The 5,862-nt window shown below is 42.6% G+C and overlaps 1 pseudogene; it reads right to left on the reverse strand.

Moving 5' to 3' along the window:
• Positions 1 to 229: 229 nt before the first annotated feature.
• LOC135051666 (5S ribosomal RNA) lies at positions 230 to 348 on the reverse strand (annotated as a pseudogene).
• Between the last annotated feature and the right edge of the window lie 5,514 nt (positions 349 to 5,862).

Consider the following 5,862-nt stretch of genomic DNA (forward strand, 5'->3'; position numbering starts at 1 on the left):
AAGAGGGAACAGATGCACAAATGAAGTAATAAGGACTGTAAAATAGTCCAATACACAGTGCTATATGTTAGTAGGGTCTCCTGGTGTCTGTTAAATAGCTCTATATAGGGCTCAACTCAAATCAAGTAGGTTGTGATTTAAGGTAATAGATTCTGTAGATAACGAGATTAGATAATGGAAAAGTGGTAATGTCAAAGGTTGCTCCAACACTTCTACTGTTAGGGAGTTATGTTTACTGCACCAGACATTGCCTAGTGGTCCCCCATCTAGATACTGATCAGGCTTCTCACTGCTTAGCTTCCAAGATCAGATGAGATCGGGTGTGACCAGTGAAATGTGGCAGTAAGTACCTGGTGATGATGAGTACCGTATACTCATCATCACCAGTGTCTCTGCTATGTGGTGTACTACAAGGTTCTATACTATCCCCCATGCTTTTTGCAGTGTACATGCTATCACTGGGTGAAATAATCAGATGTCATGGCCTGGTCTACTATGCAGATGATACACAACTGTACCTGTCCTTAATTCTGGGTACTGAAAAACCCATTAACAACCCTAAAGGGCTTTATAGCTGAGCTCTTGGAGTGGATGAGTGCAAGTTAGCTGCAAATGAATACTGACAAAAGCGAGTTTCTCATGATAGGAGCTAAATATCAAATACAAGACAGCAACATAGCCAATTAACTGGACATACACTTGAGGGTTCAGAATAACAAAACACTGATCTTGTGCAGAATCTTGGTGTTGTCCTCAATGGTGGCTTGACATGTAAATATCAGGTATCAGCAACAATCAAATCATAATTATTTTATCTGTGGAACATAGCTAGAATCAAGCTATAGATCACACTTCCCCACATAGTTTGAGAGGCCCCGACTCTGGAATCCTTCAAAATCAGACTCAATATTTTTCTGTTTACTGAAGCATTCCCTTAATATCCCTTTTTTATCTCCATGCTCCATACCCACATGCAGAGGGGGGTTCCAAGTACCTGGAAACCCTTCTGCCTACCAATCTAACAGCGCAGGTGACTATTTTTTTTTTCTCTTTCGAGATGGAGGAGCTCAGGCTGCAGGCTTTGCTTGTAATGTGGCAGCTGCAACCTTTACATGGTGGTCTGGCTTAATGTAGGTAGAGTTGCAGCGTGCAGCTCCTCTCATGCAGTTCCCATGGGCCTTTGAGACAGACACAGAGCTGGCCGAGTGAGGAAGTGACTGTCTCCACTGACTGCAGAAAGATTGTGTCTCACATGCTGGGGGCTTGCTGACGGGCTGGTTTGGGGTTGTGGGCCATGCAGAGGGGTGTTTAATAACTGATTATGGCAGGGTAAGCACTCACTGTCTTTCTCCCCATGTCTGTCTCTCATTATTTCCCTTTGTCCCTCTCTCCCTATGCCTGCCTCTTCATCTCTCCCCATGTCTCTCTCTCACTGTGTCTGTCTTTCTCTCCCTGTGCCTGTCTCTCTCTCTCTCTCACTGTGTCTGTCTCTCTCTCCCTGTGCCTGTCTCTCTCCCTGTGTCTGTATCTCTGTCCCTCCTGTGTCTGTCTCTTTATCTCTTTCTATCTATGTCTCTCTATCCATGTCTCTCTCTCTCCCCCTTCCCATGTCATTATCTCTCTCCATGTCTCTCTCTTCCTCCCCATGTCTGTCTCTCTATTTCTCCCTGTGTTTGTCTATCTCTCCCTGCCTCTGTCTCTCTATCTCTCCCTGTGTCTCTCTCCCTCCCCATGTCTGTCTCTTTTTCCATGTGTCTGTCTGTCTTTCTCTCACTCCATGTGATTCTTTCACTGTGTCTGGCTTTCTCTCCCTATGTCTCTGTCTCTCTGTTTTTATATCTTTCTCTCTCTCCATCCATCCCCATGTCTGTCCCTCTTTCTCCACATCTCTCTCTCCATTTCTACCTACCTGTCTCTTAATCTGTCTCGCCATCTCTCCCTGTGTTTGTCTCTCTATATCTCCCTGTGTCTCTCTTCCCATGTCTGTGTGTGTCTCTCTCTCCTTCACCATGTCTGTCTCTTTCTCCATGTGTCTGTCTGTTTCTCTCCCTCCCTCCCAATGTCCGTTTCTCTCTCCCCTCCTCTCCCCACGTCTCTCTCTTTCTCCCTATGTCTTTCTCTCTCCATCCCCATGTTTCTCTCTTCCTCTCTCCCCATGTCCTTCTGTACATATTTCTTTCTCCCTCCTCATGTCCCTCTTTATTGTTTCTGTACTGTATTATGTTCATTCTATCTATTTCCAGCCTTGAGTCCTATTTGGGAAAGAGCACTATATAAATACAATTATTATTAAAAAAGCCTAGATAATTAGTTGGAGATGAGAAGCAGCATCTGTCTTTGACTAGCAACAGACCCATCACCTGTTTTTTTAACATGTGATTCCCTAAAAGATTTTGTGTATTTAACAGATTATTTGATTCACAAACACAGATAAATTGTGATTACTGCAAAAATGTTAGACTCAATATTTTTCTGTTTACTGAAGCATTCCCTTAATATCCCTTTTTTATCTCCATGCTCCATACCCACATGCAGAGGGGGGTTCCAAGTACCTGGAAACCCTTCTGCCTACCAATCTAACAGCGCAGGTGACTATTTTTTTTTCTCTTTCGAGATGGAGGAGCTCAGGCTGCAGGCTTTGCTTGTAATGTGGCAGCTGCAACCTTTACATGGTGGTCTGGCTTAATGTAGGTAGAGTTGCAGCGTGCAGCTCCTCTCATGCAGTTCCCATGGGCCTTTGAGACAGACACAGAGCTGGCCGAGTGAGGAAGTGACTGTCTCCACTGACTGCAGAAAGATTGTGTCTCACATGCTGGGGGCTTGCTGACGGGCTGGTTTGGGGTTGTGGGCCATGCAGAGGGGTGTTTAATAACTGATTATGGCAGGGTAAGCACTCACTGTCTTTCTCCCCATGTCTGTCTCTCATTATTTCCCTTTGTCCCTCTCTCCCTATGCCTGCCTCTTCATCTCTCCCCATGTCTCTCTCTCACTGTGTCTGTCTTTCTCTCCCTGTGCCTGTCTCTCTCTCTCTCACTGTGTCTGTCTCTCTCTCCCTGTGCCTGTCTCTCTCCCTGTGTCTGTATCTCTGTCCCTCCTGTGTCTGTCTCTTTATCTCTTTCTATCTATGTCTCTCTATCCATGTCTCTCTCTCCCCCCCTTCCCATGTCATTATCTCTCTCCATGTCTCTCTCTTCCTCCCCATGTCTGTCTCTCTATTTCTCCCTGTGTTTGTCTATCTCTCCCTGCCTCTGTCTCTCTATCTCTCCCTGTGTCTCTCTCCCTCCCCATGTCTGTCTCTTTTTCCATGTGTCTGTCTGTCTTTCTCTCACTCCATGTGATTCTTTCACTGTGTCTGGCTTTCTCTCCCTATGTCTCTGTCTCTCTGTTTTTATATCTTTCTCTCTCTCCATCCATCCCCATGTCTGTCCCTCTTTCTCCACATCTCTCTCTCCATTTCTACCTACCTGTCTCTTAATCTGTCTCGCCATCTCTCCCTGTGTTTGTCTCTCTATATCTCCCTGTGTCTCTCTTCCCATGTCTGTGTGTGTCTCTCTCTCCTTCACCATGTCTGTCTCTTTCTCCATGTGTCTGTCTGTTTCTCTCCCTCCCTCCCAATGTCCGTTTCTCTCTCCCCTCCTCTCCCCACGTCTCTCTCTTTCTCCCTATGTCTTTCTCTCTCCATCCCCATGTTTCTCTCTTCCTCTCTCCCCATGTCCTTCTGTACATATTTCTTTCTACCTCCTCATGTCCCTCTTTATTGTTTCTGTACTGTATTATGTTCATTCTATCTATTTCCAGCCTTGAGTCCTATTTGGGAAAGAGCACTATATAAATACAATTATTATTAAAAAAGCCTAGATAATTAGTTGGAGATGAGAAGCAGCATCTGTCTTTGACTAGCAACAGACCCATCACCTGTTTTTTTAACATGTGATTCCCTAAAAGATTTTGTGTATTTAACAGATTATTTGATTCACAAACACAGATAAATTGTGATTACTGCAAAAATGTTATTTTTTAATGTAATTAATGCTAGAAACTCAAATGTATTAGATACAGTAAATGATGGGGGCACATGTCTGCCTAGAAAGGAATATGTAAATTGTAGTATGCATATCAAAGCTTTCCTTACAGAAAATGAATATTCACTACCAACTTTTTGTCTCTTTGCTACATGCACTCAGGTGCATGCGCACACACACACACACACACACACACACACACACACACACACACACACACACACACAGTCTCTGACATTCACACACACACACACACACACACTACAATCTTTAACTGAATATAAACTGGAATTGTATGCAATTTGGATTGAAATCACAAAAATAATTAAAGCAAGAGCTTATTTAATGTGGTTTTGTCAAAGCACAAGTCATTTTTTTTTTACAGTCTTTGAATACCCAGTTGCTGTTAACTAGATTTTACATTTGCATTAACTACAAAGTGCTGTCATGAGTATTAACATTGAAAGTAATGAGGTTATCTAAAGCTAATAAAAAATGTGTTTCATGTTATAATAGCATTTGAGGTGATCTAACTCCATATATATAATAATATATATTTTCATGTTACATGAAAAAAAATGCAGCAATTGCACTATCAATTTGCCATGCTCAATTATGAGCTGCTGTAACATGCACAGCACACATTTAATCAACACTAGAAGCCCTTTTGCTGAGAGCGATCTGTCATCAGATAGACATGGGTTGTGATGGATGGTAAAACTCAAGAGCCTGTTTCTGCAGCTAGAGTCCAAAGAGTTACAAGCTTCCACAAACATCAATGTTTCAATTACCCTGGGGATCTTATAAGGAGGTTGGAATGCATAATTTTCTATATCCTCCTACATAATGAGATTTGGTAACAAGTAAAAGGTTTAATGTATTCATCTCACACATACATATTCTAAAACAAAATTCTGCAAAAACAATACTTTTTGCAAGTGAAAAATTAACTGTTGGTTCAATGGTCTATTAGTTATTAATACATCTAATAAATTGGTAGTTGACAAATGTTATTCTCTTTCTCTCTTAAAAGATTTAAAAGTTAAACAACATTTTAACGTATACCTAACTTTACGAATATTTCATGTTATAAAAAAAAACACTAGCACTATTTTTTTAAACCCCTTGAAGACCAGAAGTAGCTTTTACTGTAATTGTATAGTCATTGGAAAATAAAAAAATTATTACAAAACAAATCTAGTTCTCAAGTATGACATGGAGAGTTTTTGAAACAGAAACATTGTCACATTGGGCCTGATTCATGTTTGTACATACAGCGAAAAAAGCTCACACATGCAGGGGATGCCCAGCACAGGGTTAGTGCGCCCCACATGCCAGGCCCTACCCCCCCTCCGCATTGTGCGAAAGCATGGCACGGCAGCAATGCTTTCGCACCCGGTGAGTAGCTCCCTGCCTATGCAGCCTAGCAGCAGAAGTAGGTGGCTACCTGTCATGTTTTGGTTCTCAGCGGCTGTGTTGTCCAGACCGCGACCCCCAAATGGCAATCAAACCCCTACCGCCCTGCGACCACTTCGGCCTGCAAATCGGGCAAAGGCGATTGCACCAGTGAGATGTGACCGCTGCGCGTGCACACACCACATAGGGCTTCAGGGTGTGATCACTGCAGTTGCAGCGATAGGCTCTGAATTAAGCCCTTTGTGAACAATCCATGTTGACATGGAAGGGGAGCAAATACATTTACACTTTTTATGTTATGGGTAAATACTGTCTGCTTTTACATGTAGCACACAAATGTTGGACAGCTTTATTTTAACACTGCAGTTTAGATTTCAGTTTGAACACACCCCACACAAATCTAAATCTCTCTGCATGTGTTGCA

This window comes from Pseudophryne corroboree, chromosome 2 (genome assembly GCF_028390025.1).
Source record: "Pseudophryne corroboree isolate aPseCor3 chromosome 2, aPseCor3.hap2, whole genome shotgun sequence".
NCBI classification, from domain to species: domain Eukaryota; kingdom Metazoa; phylum Chordata; class Amphibia; order Anura; family Myobatrachidae; genus Pseudophryne; species Pseudophryne corroboree.